Source organism: Toxorhynchites rutilus, chromosome 3 (assembly GCF_029784135.1).
Source record: "Toxorhynchites rutilus septentrionalis strain SRP chromosome 3, ASM2978413v1, whole genome shotgun sequence".
In the NCBI taxonomy this organism is placed as follows: Eukaryota; Metazoa; Arthropoda; class Insecta; order Diptera; family Culicidae; genus Toxorhynchites; species Toxorhynchites rutilus.
In genome coordinates, this window is record NC_073746.1 from 115,114,038 (window position 1) to 115,133,811 (window position 19,774).

The window sequence follows — 19,774 nt, forward strand, 5'->3', positions numbered from 1 at the left end:
AGTTTTAAATTGCTAAAATTTGAATGAAATTTTTTTCTTTGCGTTATTTGCCTTCTATAAGTACGCTGTTCTGACCCCAATTTAAACTATTTTCTATCAATTTTCAGTTATTCTCACCAAAACTTGCCATTATAATACAAAATTATCTTTAAACACAATTTGTGTATGATTTTTTTTCACTATTTGCAAGCAAACGTGATTTTCATTTACATAGAGTACTAATTTGGTTTGGTAAAAATAATTTTCATTCATAATTTTTATTTTAAAAGCACGTTTATGTCTTTTGCAAACCCATATTGTCATGCCTGCTCCCCCATTTCGTAATACGAAGTTCAATGCCGTTAACGCGGATTCGTTTCTCTCTCAGGGTAAGCAACGAATATAATAAGGGTGGGGTTTAGATTCTATACTTTTATGGTTTATAAAATGACGCTTCCTTTGCTTTCGTTCATTTCTTACTCTACTCTCGAACCGTGACGACTCGTTTGTTTGGGATCAAGCAGATAGCTAGTTAGTCTTTCAGTGGTAAGGCACACGAAAGCAGCTCGGATAAGCGCACCAGCCGCAGGATAGGTGAAGAAGCCACATCGCTATCGACCGGGAACTTTGCGTGAAATTCATCGCTATCGGAAGTCGACCAAATTGCTGATCCGCAAGCTACCTTTGCAGCTTTTGGATCGTGGAATTGCTCAGGACTTCGAAATAGACTTGCGCTTCCAAAGTTCCGCGGTTATGACGCTGCAAGAGGCTTATTCGAAGAAACAAATTTGTGTGCTATCCACGCAAAACGCGTCACATCATGCCCAAGGACATTCAGCTGGCCCATCGAATCCAAGGAAAGGGTGCTATATTAGCTTAGCATATAATCAACGGCCCTTTTCAGGGCTCCAAATTTGATGGACTAGAGTTTAGAAAAGTTTTTTACAGGCCAAACTAAAACGAGAATTTTCATTCTGATGCCATACAGCATCGAGAAAATTCCGAAAAGATCTAATCGTTGCTGAAAAATAATCTGCCAGTTCCCTGGGAATCGAAGAATACATCCATGCGAAAGAGTTTATTTTAATGTTTTCAAATTATATGGCGAACACAGCGACCAAATACATTTGATTTCGTAATTTTTCAATCAAGTGTAATTAGCTGGAAAGCTTCTGAAGATTATTCTTTCCCATCAGTAGGATATTTTCGTACCCAATATTGGATGCATAACATGAAAAACGGAAAATGTTTCGTATCGCGAAAATTATATAATTTTCAATCGATTATTGCTCAGTTGCCGAAATTTTCATACTCAGAGAGTTCATTCTCCTCTAGTTTGCCTTCCAAATTGCCATCGTAAACCACACCTTCTCTCGATTCAATCACGCACGAAAAGCATACTGAAATGATATTCAACATCGTTACTGAACGAGCTGAACGGCGAGGGATCGAGGGATTCATTACCTGGCCTGACCTGACCTGAAATGCAATCAGTTTGTTTTAACTGTGAGGGAGCGCAGAAAAGCCGATGCTGATACTCTCGTGACCAAGAGAGTATCAGCATCGAAATACGGTTCCTCGGGAAGACATAGAAGCAGCCGCCACACCCAAACACATACACGCGCGCAACTCTTTTCATTTGCTGGTTATCGAGAGGAAACCTGGAAAGAAATGATCGTTGCTGAAAAATAATCTGTCAGTTCCCCTTGGAATTGAAAATTACATTCAAGCGAGTTTATTTTAATGTTTTCTATCCATATAATACTGCGACCACATACATTTGGTTTTGTGATTTGTCAATCAAGTGCAGTTAGCAGGGAAGCTTCTGAAGATTATTCTTCAGAACAAGGTTTTTTGTATCCAATATTGGATGCATAAAACCTTGAGTCTCCAACGTAACACTCTCGTTTTTTAAGTCACCCAAATATTTATTTATTCATTCATTCAGGATGGATTTAGATTCAACCTCAAACAAATGATCTCTAAATCAACGATAGTCCTACGTCACCCTTGCGGTTATACCATAGATATAACCCACTTCCTGTTTTTTGTGTTTACTTTTCGCCGTGTCGAACACTGCACACTGCATGCTGATACCAAAGGAAAGCTATTTGATTGTGTGCGTGTATCATTGGAGCAAAACGGGGCCTTGGCAACCCTATCCCAACCAACACAAATTGAGCGTATACAGCATGAAGCTAGGGCTCGCGCATTATTTATTGTTTGTAGTCAGTAGTGATGCAAATATGGTCAGAGATAAGTCCATTCTATTTTGATACTCCTTAACATGTTTCTTGGGACATTTGATGTGGGGATGGGTATATTTGTGTATATTATTATTTCTTCCCTTTAGTTATCATCTTGTTACTGCTAGCGTGGTTTTTCACATGGTACGGAACTTGTCGGCGATCGATACACGCCGACCTTACGACGCGAGTTGGGTTGCCGGTCAGTATTCGACGTTCTGCTGAACAGACCGTCCAAGACTTAACCAGAAGTTAGACAATGAAAATCCCGCGTAACGAGAACTCCAATGATAACTTCCTTGCAAGGGAGAGGTTTGGTTAGAACCGTCCTGCAGTACAGGCCAATTCTAATTCCAAGTTTGTTTGTAAGTTTCTATGTTCCACTTGCAGCACAAGTGAAACAGAGTAACTCAGGATTTGTAGCGAAGTGAAAGATGCAACTTAGTAAACTTCCTCACGCCGGAGGAAAACCTTTTTCGGATGTAGAGGACCCGAACGTACTACTTGAATACTCTTTGGATACTTTATTGATACTGATTATTTACATGCTTTGTGGGTTCTTAAATACTAAGATAATGGATTGTCAGCAATTTTGATGCCCCTTGCTTCCCAGTGTGAAAGGGGTTACAATTTCATTCAATAATATTTTGCCACCCGGGAAGCAAAGGGCGTTCAAATTCGGTATCCCTTTCGAATCGGGAATATGTGTCCATGCTATACTTTTTATACAGTATATTCTCTTCCAGTCGCTGGTTAGGTTAAACCGCGACGAAATCTAATTGCTGATCCTAGCACAACTGACTTATATCCATACTCGCGAACGCGTGCGCGTAATGAATCAGCTCTTTGTAATCTGATCCCCCGCTCGGTCAGTGGCACGGCAGCGCGCTCATATTGTCGCTTTACAGCTGGTGGAAGGAAAATTGAACGAACGCTAACAGCTGATTTCAGCTAGCGGCGACAGAACTCAATACATCAATCCACTTCAGAGATGGAATCTACATGCAGAAAAGGATTCTAGATGATGCTTGGAATTTTTGGACTCGAATTCCGGTGATGAGTGGCAGTTCCGATTTTAAAAATGTTTTATTTCTAATTTCAGCTATTCACATTACATTTATATATATTTACATTACATTTAAAGATTTTTCAGATTACATTTCACATTTTTATTTCCAGATTTTAAATTTAAGCTTGAATCAGCCGTCGCGTGATAAAATATAACTAACATATACGTGTTCTCGTTTTTCCGGAAATAGAATTTTTTGGCTGCCCTGTAAAAAGTTTCATCGGTGACCTTTTCAGGTTGACCAGAGATAATCTCAGCCACTGCGTTCAAATAATTTTAAAACATGATACGAGTAATGAATCACTAAATATATTGTCGATTCGAGTAATTTCAGGGGGATTTTCTGGTTGACCTTCTCAGGTTGAATAATATTTCGTCGGTTAACTGAATTTTGCAGGAGTCTCTCGGCAACCTTCTCATGTTGCTCAAAGATAAACTTTACCGTCGTTATTAGAAAATATGTTGAAACATAATAACAAAGAAACAAGCGCTTCTTTGCGACCTTCTCAGGTTGCCAAAATAACCTTGGTCTCCGCGAGTGAATAAAAATATATAGAACGAGAGAAGAAGGAGTTTTTTATGGCCTTTTCAGGTCAGGAAAAATATCTATGTACTACGCACGATGAATAACGAAATGCATGACCGGTCCGATAAGAATGTATATTTTCTTCAAATCTCATTTCGCCGTATAGTTGAGAGTTTACGTTTTTAGAATCACATCACTTACCACAGTGAATCCTGATTATTCCAAACCATTCCCACTAACAACTATCCCTTCCATGATAAACGCTAGGGAACCACGCTATAGAGGCGACCCTTATGGCCTTCGGGCTGCGAATATCATACTAACATTCCTTCCTTCCCCTGGTGACTGTAAGGACGTGGCCGGCGTCGTTATTGACCATTTAAAGCTCGAACCGGCGAAAATTGCACAACGAGAATGATTTGCTAGTCCCAAGCGTTCGTAGAGCAACTACGAATTGTACAGTCTACCCAAGCTCAAGCCCAAGCTCAAATGGTGTCCGAAGTTTGATTCTTATTCGCTTGATTTGAAAATCATTTTATTCGATGATTTTTTATGTTTTCAATCAAATAGGTACCAAAGTTGAAAGCTTAAAAGCATATTGAACAAATTTATTAAAAATATCAACCAAATAATACCTGTGCATAAAGCTGAGATCTGTTTTCTGCATCATATGCCTTAAGCGTCCGAAATATGATTCAGAACGGTACTTTCCTTCAAAAAATGGTTAAAAAACGTCAGTATGTCAGTCTTTGAAAAGTCATAAAAAATCAGATGTCATTGTGTTGCACCCAAATTAGAATATCATAGCAAGAAAAGAAAAATATTACGAAACAGCTGAGACAATTTTCATTTTTTGTCCAATGGCCAGTCGAGTTGGCATGAAATTCGTCATATCGAGGTTCACACTAATTGTCATATTATTGTTGCGCTTTCAAGCCACTTCTCCCTGAAGAGTGCCGGAAAATGATGTGATTTGTCGGGTCAAACTTCACCTTTGTGCAGTTTGTGTTCCGTAATTTCATTTCTAGCAACGAAACCAGCTGCGACGCATCTTTTCCTCTGTAGAAAAGTTAAGTTATAGAACAAAACAGTCCCGAGTGAAGAAATGATTATTAGAAACTTAGACATACACAATTTTTTTGTTATATTTATATTTATTGAATACTGTACAAAAGTTCTCGTCCGAAAAGCATTGAAAAATAAAATAACCTTATTCGTTACCCATAATAGACAAGTCGAACTCGTTCACACGCCTCGTGATTGGAGCTAGAATGATTTCCAAATTCTCGACTTTCTCTCTGGCCGACTCGAATTGCTTAAATTCTCTGACCATCTCATCGAAAATGACTTCACGCGACGCCTCATCATCACGCTTTCGTATCCACGATCTTTCGAGCATAACACCCCTTCGCTTCATTCCATCGATGTTTTCTCCTATATTGCGACGTTCTTCGAAAAGGATGCTATGGATAGCTACATATCCATGCCGCTGTTCGAGTGTAGTTATTTCGGGGAAATCAATGATCGGATTCTGTTGTTTGATGTTTTCACTGTGCTCTGCTTTCGCCCCCATCGATCCGCTAGATGTGCCTTCCAGTTGTTCCGAAGGTACGCTAGATTTCGCTTTCGCAGAATACCTGTTACTCCTTTCCGATTTGTTTGAGGTATATTCCACAGATTGTTGACAATTGTCTTGATTGTGATGCGATGTACGAGATCTTTTTGCGTATGGCTCAACTGTATCTGTTATTGATGAAGATGAAGAGTCACTTTCTATATATTCATTTTCCTGTGCTTGATGTTCGAAAGCTTGGTTGCTGGAATCCTGGTGTGTCGTATTTTTCGGTTTGTAGTCTTCCATCACAGCTGAAGAATAAATGTGACTTTCCTCGGACTTCGCTGTTGTAGAGATTGCACGACGACTGTTGTTTGTGTTTTGATGTGCTACACGAGGCTTTCTAGTGTTTGTTATACTAAAGTTATATTTATACCGCTCTATTGGTTATCATTCCACTGATTCCGATCACAATATACAATTATTGCTTGACAATACTGGTAGCGAAAACTCTCTTTTGTTGACGGGCTTCTTCTTTGGAACATAACAAGCAGGTGCTGTCAACGAGTGCATCCGAACTATCGCTCCTAAAATGTCGACGGATTTCGATGATGGCAGTTTCTTCACTACCATTCGACCGATGGCGCTGTCGTTTGATTATTCTAGTTATTCTAGTCTAGAAATTTAAAAAAATCTGAATATGAAATCTTATCATATTTCTGAAGTTTGAACATCCGAGAGTAGGACTTTTCGAAAATCCCATTATTTAGTCGATGCGCAAAGCCATTGAGAATGATATCTATAAAGAGTGGCAGCAATTTGAGCCGGCCAGAGATAAATTTGAGCATCTGCGAAATAATCTAATCACAGTGACAAAACTTATCAACGAGTACGATCGGTCTATCATGTGTATGAAATAATGTTATTTTAGTTTAAGCTCGATCTCTACCAGTTTGTTTTTGCTTTTAATAAAATATCTATTTTTTTTTTTTTTTTTTTTTTATCTTCGCTTATTTTTCGTCGGCCTATTTCCGCCACTTTAGTGCCAATCACCGACATCAGGGAGGCGACTCCACCTGTTCCTACCTATCAGACTCAACAACTCATGAGCCGGGCCAACTTCTTTTACTTCCGCTCCGAAGGAAGACGTAACCAGAGATTTTTCGCCTCAGAAAATCCCAACGACGCCAGCTGGGATTGAACCCAGGCCGATCGGATTGTGAGGCTGTTACGCTAACCATACAACCACTGGCGCCGTCAATAAAATATCTATGTTAAGTAACAGTATTACATGTTTTTATTATATGGTATTTTCCCCAGAACGAAGCAATGATTTCGGAATTTCATGGCTCGTCTTAGGAGTTGGCAACACCATCTCAGATAGCAGTGCAACGTTGTTGGTGCAACGAAATTGGTCATTTAAGCAACTTTAAGTAACTTGAAATATTAAAGAAATAGACTACTTTTTGAAATGTTTTTTTTCTTCAGTTTTTTTTCTGATTTTTTGACAAAAAAAATTAACTCGAAAACTATAATGCATACATATATTGGTCAAAGAATGAAATGTAAGAAATTATTCAGATTCCCATAAAACAATACCCAGAAGTTCAAAACAATGACACTGAAAAACAATATTACAAAAATTGAAATTCATTTTTCTTAATTTTTTTTTGAATTTAAAAAAAAAAGTATATGAATTGCACTTACGATTTCCAACCAGTAATCCATACATCGGAAGATGGGAAGAGTAGAAGTTTTTCTAACAAAAACTTTTTCATGTTTGCTTTGAAAAAAATCTAATCCTAATTTTGTTTGAAGTCAAGATAGCGGTACAGTTTATTCGACAAAATTTTAGATATTATTACTAGTAAAAATTTTTCAATTTTTACTAGCTGATCCAGCAAACGTTGTTCCGTCATAAAACATATTTCTAGTGAATATGTTGCATGTTAAATAAAAAAAACTGATATTTCTAGAGAATATGTTGAATGTTAAATAAAAAAAATAACTGATGTAATACCCAGAAGTTTAAAAAAATGACATTGTATGTTTAAATGTTTTAACGATCTACACAAACGTGAAACGTTCATGACTCTGTGTTTGATATTCGGAGATATGGAGCGTCATGTCGATGACCGCAAAAAAAAAACAATTATATTCCATAATTCGATGTATTTCATGATCTAACATGTTTGATGTTAAAAAATATAAAGGGTGTGTCACATCAAATTGCATCACGGAAAAAACGCTGTAGAAATTCGCCCAGTAGACCGATCCTTTTGAAAATTTTAGACAGTAAAATAAAAACTATTAAACAACTTTTGGCATTTTCTTTTTATTCATACTTCGAGCCCAAGCCCGTATGCTCGCACCTTCCTCTTTACCCCGTCAATAAGGTTCTGTACAACGTCAGGTTGTATTTTTTTTGAACAGAAATCCATTTTCTTCTGAAGTCCGCCTCCGATTTGACAACTTTTGGGTTCTTCCGGTGGGCCTGCTTCATAATCGCCCAATATTTCTTTATTGGGCGAAGCTCCGGCGCGTTGGGTGGGTTCATTTCCTTTGGCACGAAGGTGACCCTGTTGGCTTCGTACCACTCCTACACGTCCTTTGAATAGTGGCACGAAGCGAGATCCGGCCAGAAGATGGTCGGGCCCTCGTGCTGCTTCAATAGTGGTAGTAAGCGCTTCTGTAGGCACTCCTTAAGGTAAACCTGCCCGTTTACCGTGCCGGTCATCACGAAGGAGACTCTCCGCTTTCCGCAAGAGCAGATCGCTTGCCACTCCATGTACTTTTTGGCAAACTTGGATAGTTTCTGCTTGCGAATCTCCTCCGGAACGCTGAATTTGTCCTCTGCGGAGAAGAACAACAGGCCCGGCAGCTGAGGAAAGTCCGCTTTGACGTAGGTTTCGTCGTCCATTACCAGGCAATGCAGCATTTCGGTGTACAGCTTCCGGGCTCGCGTCTTCCCCACCATGTTTTGCCTTTCGTCGCGGTTAGGAGCCTTCTGAACCTTGTATGTACGCAGCCCCTCCCGCTGCTTGGTCCGCTGGACGAATGAACTTGACAAATTCAGCTTATTGGCGACATCCCGGACCGAACTTCTCGGATCACGTCTAAACTGCTTAACTACGCGCTTGTGATCTTTTTCACTGACGGAGCATCCATTTTTGCCGTTCTTCACCTTCCGGTCGATGGTTAGGTTCTCGAAGTATCGTTTTAGTACTCTGCTGGACGATTCCCAGCATCTTACCGATGTCCCGATGTGACAACTCCGGATTCTCGAAATGAGTGCACAGGATTAATTCACGACGCTCTTTTTCCAAATTTACGAAAAATTGACAGTGAAGCATGGCCAACGTGATCTATACACTCTTATCTGATTATAAGCGAAAGCTGAAGATATAATTCCTAAAAATTAAATTTCTACAGCGTTTTTTCCGTGATGCAATTTGATGTGACACACCCTTTATGTTTAAGAAAAATAAATTTCAATTTTTATAATTTTTTTTTAGTTTTTGGGTATTGTTTTATGACAGTCTGAATAATTTCCTACATTAAATTCTTTGACCAAAATTTTGCAAGAATTTTCATTACTTTTTTAATTAAGAAAAAACAACTCTGGCTCTTTTATTTTTTTAATTTTTGACATTTTTTTATTTTTCATAAAGGGTGTCAAATCAGAAAATAGGTCACGTTTTTATGAAATAAAGTTAACGCTAACAGATTTTGGCAATTTACATATCAAACGAATTGGAAAATTGCTAAGATTGTTTTTGATATGCTATACGTTACAATCCCCTTGTGTGTAAATGGTTAAAATTGATGAAAACTAGAAGCATTTCGATTTTCTCATACATTTGTTCTGCTCATTTGTGATATTTCCTACCCGAGCCGTCAAAAACGAGCAGCTTATCGACGAGCAACAAAGAAGTATAAATTGGATCCCGCTAAGGGAAACTCTAGGGGGGGTCTCCGTAGCCACATTGGTTGCGCGTTCGCTTAGTAAGCGATCGATCGTGAGTTCAAAACTCAGGGCCCTCATTGACCATCTTTGTGTTGTTACAGAATTACTACGTTTTGTTCTCGCAAAGGCGAGAAAGAATCGCTGCTTCTAGAACTGCTTCTACAAATCCAAGGGTTAATGATTTGCCCTTTTAAGTGGTTTATTGAGTGATTTATTAAATTTCTTGGCATTTATGTAATATCCGAAATGATAAATAAGCAAATTAAATAAAACGAATACGACATACGTCTTAAGCGGTCGTATCTTGGATACAACCCCCTGCAATTTTTTCACCATTTTCATCTAAACATGATATACTGGAAAATGTTTGGGTTCTCACTAAAAAATATTATTTAAACAAAAATCATTGAAAAAAAATATTTTTAAATTTTTATTTCATTTTTCTCGAAAACATATTTGTTCAAAATGCTATAAAAAATAGCTGAATAGCCCATACAACTACTCACAATTACATGTCACCCATTCATCGGCCGAAGGGCACGGCTACAGGGAAAAAGCGTTTAACATGTTCTTGAAATAGAAAAAAAAACAGTTTGCAGAACATGGAAATCGCGATAATTTACATACAAAAATGTTATGAGTAAATGAGTAAAATATAATTTTCTTAGAAAACATGAAAAAGTTGTTGTTAGAAAAAATTATTACCTGTAAAAGTGCCCATCTGCTATGTATGGTCTAATTTTTTTTTCAATAATTCAAGTTTCCAAACTTGCTTAAATTATATTTTTTTTACCCCCACAACACTGCACTGCTATCTGAAATGGTGCTCTTAAGAAGAGTTGCCATTGCTCCGAAGTCATTGCTTCATTCTGGGGAAAATACCATACAATAAAAACATGTAATACTGTTACTTAACATAGATATTTTATTAAAAGCAAAAACAAAGTGCAAAGATCGAGTTTAAACTAAAATAACATTATTTCATACACATGATAGACCGATCGTACTCGTTGATAAGTTTTGTTACTGTGATTAGATTATTTCGCAGATGCTCAAATTTATCTCTGGCCGGCTCAAATTGCTGCCACTCTTTATAGATATCATTCTCAATGGCTTTGCGCATCGCTTCGTCATCCCGCTTTCTTATCAACGATCTTTCGAGCATGACACACCTTTTCTTTATTCCATGGATTACATCTGCTAGCTCCTGGTATTCTTTGGAAAGATCATCATGGAAGGCTCGATATTTGCGCCGTTGTTCCAATGAAGTTATCATGGTGAATTGAGCGTCCGAATTCTGTCGCTTCGATTTGATTTGTTCATTCTGCTTTGTTTCTGACTCTGACAATTTGCTACATTTGTCTTCCAGTTGCTTCGAAGGTGCACGAGATTTCGAATTACTACGACTTCCTTCAGATTTATTCGAAGAAGATACCACCGATTGTTGATATGTCTTCTTATCGCAATGAGATATACGAGGTCTTTTTGCGGGTTGTTCCACTGCATTTGTTGCCGTTGGTGGTGAAGTATCACTGTCATCAGATTTATTTGAGCTTCTCTGATTGCAATGGGAGATTCGACGCTTCCTTGCGTTTGGAGCGGTTGGCTGATCGCTGGAATTCTGTTTTGTCGTATTTTTCGCATTCTCTACTTTGTGATCATTCATCGCAGCATCTATCCTGGTCGCAGAAGAAATGTGCCCGGCCTTTTTTGATCCGGACTTCACTTTCGGTTCATTATTCTCCTTGTTACAAGAGGATACCCGAGAATTTTTCGCATTTGGTATAATGCATTTGGTGGAGTGTTGTCCAATCGCATCTGTTGTGGTTGAAGAAGCTGGTCGGTTATTCTTGGGTGGCTCTGACGAGACCGAGGATGGAAAACTGTTTTTCGTGTTTTGATGCGCTACACGAGGTTTTCTGGCATTTGGTACAATAAAGTTATCGTCGTATCGCTCAAATGATAATCCTTCCACTGATTCCTTTGGTGATACAGGATTAGTGTTCGATAACACTGGTAGTGAAAACTCACGTTCGTTAGTCGGCTTCTTCCTTGGGACATATCTACCAGGTGCTGTGAACGAGTGCACCCGAGTCGCCACTCCCGAACTATCAACGGACTTCAATGATGACTTTTGCTCCGGCAATTTCTTCACTACCTTCCGACCAATATCCCTGTCGTTTGGTTTAATTTCCTCCACATATTTGGATCTCCTCTCTGTTATATCAGTCGTCATTCGATGGGTTGTTTTTTGGTAGACGTCTTCAGTGGCGTGTATTTGCACCTTGCGCTTCAGATTACCCATTTTTTGCATATTCATACCTTCGCTCTGTTTGATACACTCAACCTGGTCACCAATATCGTTGTCCGAGATGGAAAACGTTAGATTTCCCGAAGGAAATGCTAAACGGCCCTCTCCATTGGGGAGAAACTGAATCGTGGGCTTCGAGGATGTCCGGTTTCCTTGTTGGTTTCGTAAATATTCTTCGACCATTTCCAGTGCCGAATCCGTCAGCTTTACGTAGACAAGCTCAACATTAGAGTCTTGTTGGTTCTGGATGAATTTAGTGTTTGGACCCATAGTGTTCTACTTTTTCTTTCAAACTATATTATTTTCGAGGCTGCTTCAGAGCTATAGCTATGATCGCACTGTTGTTGGTTCAATTGTAAACTGAACTCCGAAAAGTTCAACTCGTTTATATATACTATCAAACTATCTACCTACGAATTGCTACCCTCGGAAGAATATTGTGTTCTCATTAAGCTACCTGAGTCTACCTGTTCAACATACATTCAGCTAGAGAAGGGGTAACAAAATAAGCAGGCAGACGGGTTCTTTCTTCACAATATTTTTGACGGCATGTTTTCCATAAAGTAGCAAAGTTAAGCGTTGTAACAGAATGTTGAAATCTTCATTTATTGTTGTATCACAAAATCCTACAAACATTTATGATTGTATTGGAATTCATCCGTTCTTTCAACAGAGTGAGATCGTTTTCAAATGATTTAAGCATATTGATACCAATAGAAATTGATTTATTCTCACCTTACATGACCAGGTTCAAGATTTCAGAAGACTTAATATCAGAGAAGTTAAATGTGATTTACGTTGAGATTCATCATCATCATATCTGCTCCAGTGAGAAGTGTGTAGTACAGTTGGAATAGTGTTCAAACGCTCAGATTTTTGTTATTGTTGTACGTTGGCAATCGTGTGTGCCTTCGAAGTCCGGCGGAGGATATCGCATACGACATCAGAAAAGGAATTCCAGTGGAAGTGTGTTGAATGAGCGTTTGTATGCAAATTATCGCGATTGCCATGTTCTGCGAACTTTTTTCTATTTCAAAACATATCAAGAACATGTCAAACGCGAGTCTCCATACAAAAATGCACTATATTCCAGACACTACAAAAGATAGAAGGTGGATGTCTGTGACAGAAGTTCATATTTTAAAATGATCTATAGCTTTGTCGAATACACTATACCGTTATCTTGGCTTCAAACAAAATTAGAATCAGTTGTAATTTTTTTCAAAGAAAACATGAAAAAGTTGTTAGGAAAACATTTTCCCTGTAAAAGTGCCCATCTTCAGATGTATGGGAGACTTGTTCGTTATTGTATGGACTATTTATATAATTTTACTAGCTGACCCAGCAAACGTTGTTCTGCCATAAACATTATTTGTAGTGAATATGTTGGTTGTTAAATAAAAAACAACTAATGTATTGTATGTGTGTTTATATGTTTTAATGATCTACACATACGTGAAACGTTCGTGACTCTTGTGTTCATGTTTGTGTTTGACATACCGAAGAACAGAGCGATTCTTACCGACAAAAAAAAACAAACCATTCCATTTGTTAATTCGATTTATTTTATTAACGAATCTGACATGTCTTTTCTCTCGAACATAATTGACTCAAATTTCATTTATAATTTAAGTTTTAAAAGCGCGTTTTTTTCACTCGAAAATTCATAACAATTTACGCTTCACAGAAATGGAACACGAAACTCAATGACGTCTATATTTTATTGCATTTCAAGGTTGTCACATTTGCACAATCCATCGAAGTCGAACGGACGACAGAATGCGTTACTGCAATCGATTCGGATAATTTTGACTCGATCGGATTTCAGAATATAGGTGAGTAGTTGATCAATAGACGCATCTGAAATTTTAGAGAAAATTACACTATCGATTTTCTCAGGGCGTATTTTGTGCATATGAGGTTATCCTTGCTTTTGCCATTCGACCGAATACATCCAGCAAGGCGTGGGACCGAATACGTGTAATGTTGTAATGAAGCTCATTCTTCATTTCATTCATTTTTGACGTAGAACTACGTCTTTCATTAAGGGTGCCAAATCAGAAAATAGGTCACGTTTTTATGAAATAATGTCAAAGTTAATAACTATTTTTGCCGTGAAGATTTGTTCGATATGCTATACATTACAATCCCATGGTGTATAAATGGTTAAAATTCATGAAAACTATAATCGTTTCCATTTTCCCATACATTTGTTCTGTCCATTTGTGTGCTTTCCCGAACAGAGCTGTCAATAACGAGCAACTTATGGACGAGCAACGAAGGGGAAATCGTAAGACTTAAAGTCTCTGTGAACAAAGGAAAAGAAAAAAAAATATAGGAGGTTGTGTCCAAGATACGACCGCATTGTTGACGTAGAACTACGCTGTTATTTTATATAAGTCGCTTGTTTTACCTTCGGATATGGAGGCGATCTGGCGTAGTGGTAAAATCCATGCCTCTCACGCTTAAGGTCACGAGTTCAATTCTCACTCCCGACATTCTTCCAAAAATGGAAGTAAAAAGTGACGAACCATCCAAATGAGTTGAGAATCACTATAATACAGATAAAAAAGAAAAAACCTTCGGATATTATTCTATAATGCTGTGAAACTTTAGAAACAACTGCTTAGTAGAATAATCTCTGAAATAGTTTTTGACGTAGAACTTCGTCTTTCATTAAGGGTGCCAAATCAGAAAACAGGTCACGTTTTTATGAAATAAAGTTAACGTTAATAACTATTTTGGCCGCGAACGGATTTTGGCGATTTGCATACCAAATGAATCGGAAATCTCCTAAGATTTGTTCGATATGCTATACATTACAATCCCATGGTGCATAAATGGTTAAAATTCATGAAAACTATAATCGTTTCCATTTTCCCATACATTTGTTCTGTCCATTTGTGTGCTTTCCCGAACAGAGCTGTCAATAACGAGCAACTTATGGACGAGCAACGAAGGGGAAATCGTAAGACTTAAAGTCTCTGTGAACAAAGGAAAAGTAGAAGAACGAAGGGGAATACTAGCCTAGAGTATAAACAGTGGATCTCGCTGAGGCAAACTTTCATTCGGCATCGGACTGTTGAGCAATCCAATATCCAACTTGGATATTGTCGTTTGCTTTTTCTGTTCGTTATTCGTTATTCATATCGTGTGTTTTTCTTCCCGCGTCATAAATTGGACGTTTCGCGTAGTGTGTGATGAGCAAGAAGAAGAGGAAGGCAGGCTCTAGCCCTGCAAAATTATTATAGAATAATATCCGAAGATATGAACAAGCGACTTATATAAAATAACAGCGTAGTTCTACGTCAACAATGCGGTCGTATCTTGGGCACAACCTACTATATTTTTTTTTGTGTGAACACACGTGCTGTAATATCATGACATGCATGCGTTTAGGCCTGTAAATATTAAAGGATGTGTTGGCGTCGCTCATGGTAGCGTCTCGCAAGTGAGTGTATATTTCCTCACACTACTTCTGATAGTCTAGAATCACAGTCGTTCGCTCTCTACCTCTCTATCGTTCACAAGTAATTCTACGTCGAGATGGTGAACGTTAGAAACATTAGGAACGTTGGTACCATTAAAGAAGATGGAGAGGGCCTTTTAATTGGTCGTGTCAACGATGAACTCCAGATTATTGTTTCTTCTTCGAATCACAATTTCTCGCGATGCTGTGCAGTCGCCTACCATGACACCAGCAATGTTTTCAACAACATACGCATTGAAGTGAGGTTATTGGCACATATGTAGATCAAAGTTCGATGAAGCGAACTTAGAGCCATTTGTGATTTAACAATGTAAATAATTTTGTTCTTTGCGAAAAACGAAAGACGGGTCGATTATTTGCATATTATTTATAGCAACATACTAGAAGCGCGATTAAAAATAGGAGATGAGGGTGCACCTTTGAGGTTATATGTACTTTTATGCCAAATTTAAGAAACAAAAAAAATATTTAGAATTTTTTGCTGCATAGGGTCGCCCTAATAGGTATTAAACATACGGTAATCGGTATCCTACCGGTATCACGTATAGTTTACGTCACATTCTCATGCCTAACAAGATGTAGGACTATGTCTTTCATTTCTATACCAGGGTGTAAAATCAATGTTTCGAAAACGAAAGCGTTACGTCGGAGACCAAGATTTTGAACGTTAATAGCTCCTAAACAACTGAACGAAATGGTATGATAAACAATTCATTCGAAAGATAAAATGTCTACGCGTTATATACTTGTTACTTTTTGATCCAAAAACTTTTTTCAACAGAATTAAAATTGCTTTCAAAATATGCTATTGAAATCCCCAATCGGTATATAAGCGAGCGCCGCTCGGAAATCCACTCAGTTATAATTGAACAGCAATTGGAGCATGTTGTCGCTGTTGTGGTGAAGCTAACTTCGTTCATTATGAAAGCACTGATGAACGGTGCCACCAAGAGCCAGTTTGTGAACTTTATGCCAGAAGGGAATCCATCAGGAGGAGAGTGATGCCACCGAGAAGGCGACCAAGAAAGTACCAGCATCGAAAAACGGTTACGCTTGAGAAATTGGAGTAGCCGCCACACACACATACACGCGGGCAACTCTTTTCGTTTGGTTGTTATCCAGCATCGAGAAGAAACTGGAAAGATGTTATCGTTGCTGAGAAATATTCTGCCAGTTCCCCTTGTAATTGAAAATTACATTCAAGCGAAAGAGTTTATTTTAATGTTTTCTATTCATAGAATACTGCGATCAAATGCATTTCGTATTGTGATTTATCAATCAAGTGCAATTAACAGGAAAGCTTCTGAAGATTATTCTTCCCCGTCTGTAGAATATTTTCGTATCCAATATTGGATGCATAAAACCTTGTGCCTCTAACGTAACGCTCTCGTTTTCGAAGTCCCCCAAATATTCATTTATCAATTCATTCAGAATGGATTCAGATTCAACTTCAAACAAATGATCACTAAATCAACGATAGTCCTACGTCAACCTTGCGGTTATACCACAGATATAACCCACTTCCTGTTTTTGTGCACAATCTCATGAAAATCGGTCGAGCCGTTACGGAGAAGTTCGACCACGAACATCGTGACTATTATTATTGATTTATCATATCTCATTCCACTTCGGTATCTTCTATCGTGATACGCACCATCCAACGACTAATCGCCATCCTTTTGTCATCATCACTCGGTGCTAACCACTGAGGGAGTGAACAAACAATACCGTTTTGTCTCATATTCCGAACAGTCTCAAATTCCGAACATTTCACTTTTAAATGTAAATTTACTAAACTTTTATGTTACAAATAATTGAATAATGAAAACATAGACATTTTTTGAGGTATAGGGTTCATTTTGACATCATTTACAGGTATCGATACAGCCTATAATTTATAATATTAGACATTTGCAAAAAGTGACAATCAAAACCAATGATAAAATGTTTGCGTTAGCAAATTCCGTAAAAAACAAGCATAGTTCATTTTTCAGTTTTTGTAGTTTTTTCAACTATTGTGTTTGTTGTGTGCATGTTAAGTGCTAGAGAATGTATGAACCTACAATACATGGGTGAAAAAAATGATATTTTATGCAGAAATCTCCATTAAAATAATATTGAAGTAGTGTTCGGAATATGAATCAAATTTCTATGCATGATTCAAATAAATAAATTTACTGAGCTTTGATGGTATAAATAATTGAATAATAAAAACTCTGAAATTCTTTGGGTTATAGCCTTCATTTGAACATCATTTATAGGCATCGATACAGCCTATAATCTATAATATTAGACATTTGCAAAAAAGTGACAATCTAAACCAATGATAAAATGTTTGCGTTAGCAAATTCTGTAAAAGCAAGCATCGTTAATTTTTCAGTTTTTGTAGTTTTTTCAACTATTTTGATTGTTGTTTTCATGTTAAGTGCTAGAAATGGTAAGAATCTACAATAAATGGACGAAATGGAATGATATTTTATGCAGAAATGTTCATTAAAATTAGTGTTTGGAATATTTCTACGCATGATTGCGTAATTTGCGAACACTTTATTTTTTAATTTGATTTGCTGAACTTAAATGTTATAAATAATTGAATAACCAAGCCCTGAATAAACCCTGGAATTCTTTGGGCTATAGCCTTCATTTTAACATCATTTACAGGTATCGATACCGATATAGCGCCCTTGGTTCCGAAACCATGTAAACTATAAGAAACCTTACAATCAATAATTACAAAAGCAAAATCCAATTATTTTTGCGAGTATAACATTTTTCCAAAAAAGACTAACTAATTGACTTTAATTTGATATATCGATCATGTGAATCGGTCCAGTAGTTTAAAGATATGATTTTTAAAAAATTTTTTGCTGTTCGGAATTTGATACAAAAGTTTTTAGTTTTTCATCATGAATATGTATATGTAAATCAATTTCATTGTATCTAAATGAGAGCTCTATTGTATCCAAAAATCAAATTAATTTCGCGAAAGAGTACAATTCTGAATATGAGACAGAACGGTACCCAACAACTACCCTCCTGTGTCTTTTTATATAATTTTATGATCATTAATTACAAGCAACCCTACTGGGCGTCCTCTATATTGAGAAAAAAGATCACGTAGTTTATGGACGACCCCTGAAATCAAGCAAATTCTGCTATAAATATTAAAGATTTTTTAGATTACAAATTAAAACAATGATCATCTTCTCCTTCTTCTACGTCTTCATACCTGTGATCTAATTTATCGTTATCTTTTTATGAATCAATAATTGTTTTCTTCAATAGAAATATTGGTTGAATTTCAGCCGACATGAAATATGAATCATACTTCATATTTCTCCGATATTGTAACTTTACAAGCATAGCAGCGTTGTGAAGAATTTGTATTTGTTAAGGAATTGACGCATTTTCCATCAATCGTTGTGAAGTATAATGAGAATGAAACAATGATTTTACTGTCTTTCATCATTATCCCTTGACTCATTATTTCCATTTTCTTTTTTATTGTTATTTTTTATTTTATTCTATTAAATCTTAGGTAAAATTTCAATATTGAAAAAATATAATAAAAAAAATTGCTATCGCTTTTCTCACTAAAACGACAATTTGCGCTACAGCGGACAGTGTTCATTTGAAAGCTTATGTTTTTACCTAAATTTTTTTATGTAGTCACAACCAGAGATGCCAACCTTCCTGTAATTTGTTCGTCTGATTCAAAGTAGAGTAATCCATAATGATGGGGCTATGGTGAATATATCTATAAGTGAATATATCTATAATATCTCCGAAATGTCTCCGCCGAATAGAATATCTTTAAGAAAACCGAATATTCCTTTGCTTCTTTTATATCTCTTGAGGGCCAACAATTCTTGCGTGGTTACCATTTTCTGTTGTTCCATAGAAGTTTTCATTTCTAATATGGAGTCATCGCGAACCGTTTGTCTGAATTTCGTCAGAGCATTGGTTATATTTTCATAAATTCTGTTAATTGTGGTTAGGTCCTCCATCGGCGAAAGATTTGTATCGACGTTTGTGTATCAGATGCCTCGTTTTAACATGTAGGATCCATCATGGTCAAAAAGTATGCCTGGATTGTTTATTGGGTTGATGGTTATCGTATTACTTGGTTGAATTGCGGAGAGGAGTGCAGTCGCTGTTAGGAATTTTGCCAGTATGTTAGGTTTGGATTTTCTTATCGGCTTTTTTGGTTTAGCCTTAGGTATCCGACTAGCTAGCTCCTTTACTTTGTCAAGATCAATTTTTTGCCTTTTTGCCCAATGTTGGAAGTTGTCTTGGCCGATCTCTTGCATTCGTTTAATTCTCTTAGGCTCATCGGGCAGTGTTGTTAGGTTGATATGTCCTGTGAAGACGGTTGTACTCGGCGTCTTCACATCGAGTTTTGCAAGTTTAACGGCCGGCCTAACTAATTGGTTCTTTCCGAATTTAACTGTCACCGATCGCACTTGTCCGCTTGATGATGGATATGTTTCGGTGATTATTCCCTTGTGGAATTGTTCGTCGACCATTACAACTATGTCATCCTTTTGTAGAGGTTCCATTGGTTTTCTCCATTTTTCGCGTTTCATTAGCTTTGGTAAATATTCTGTGGTCCAACGTTCCCAGAAGTTTTG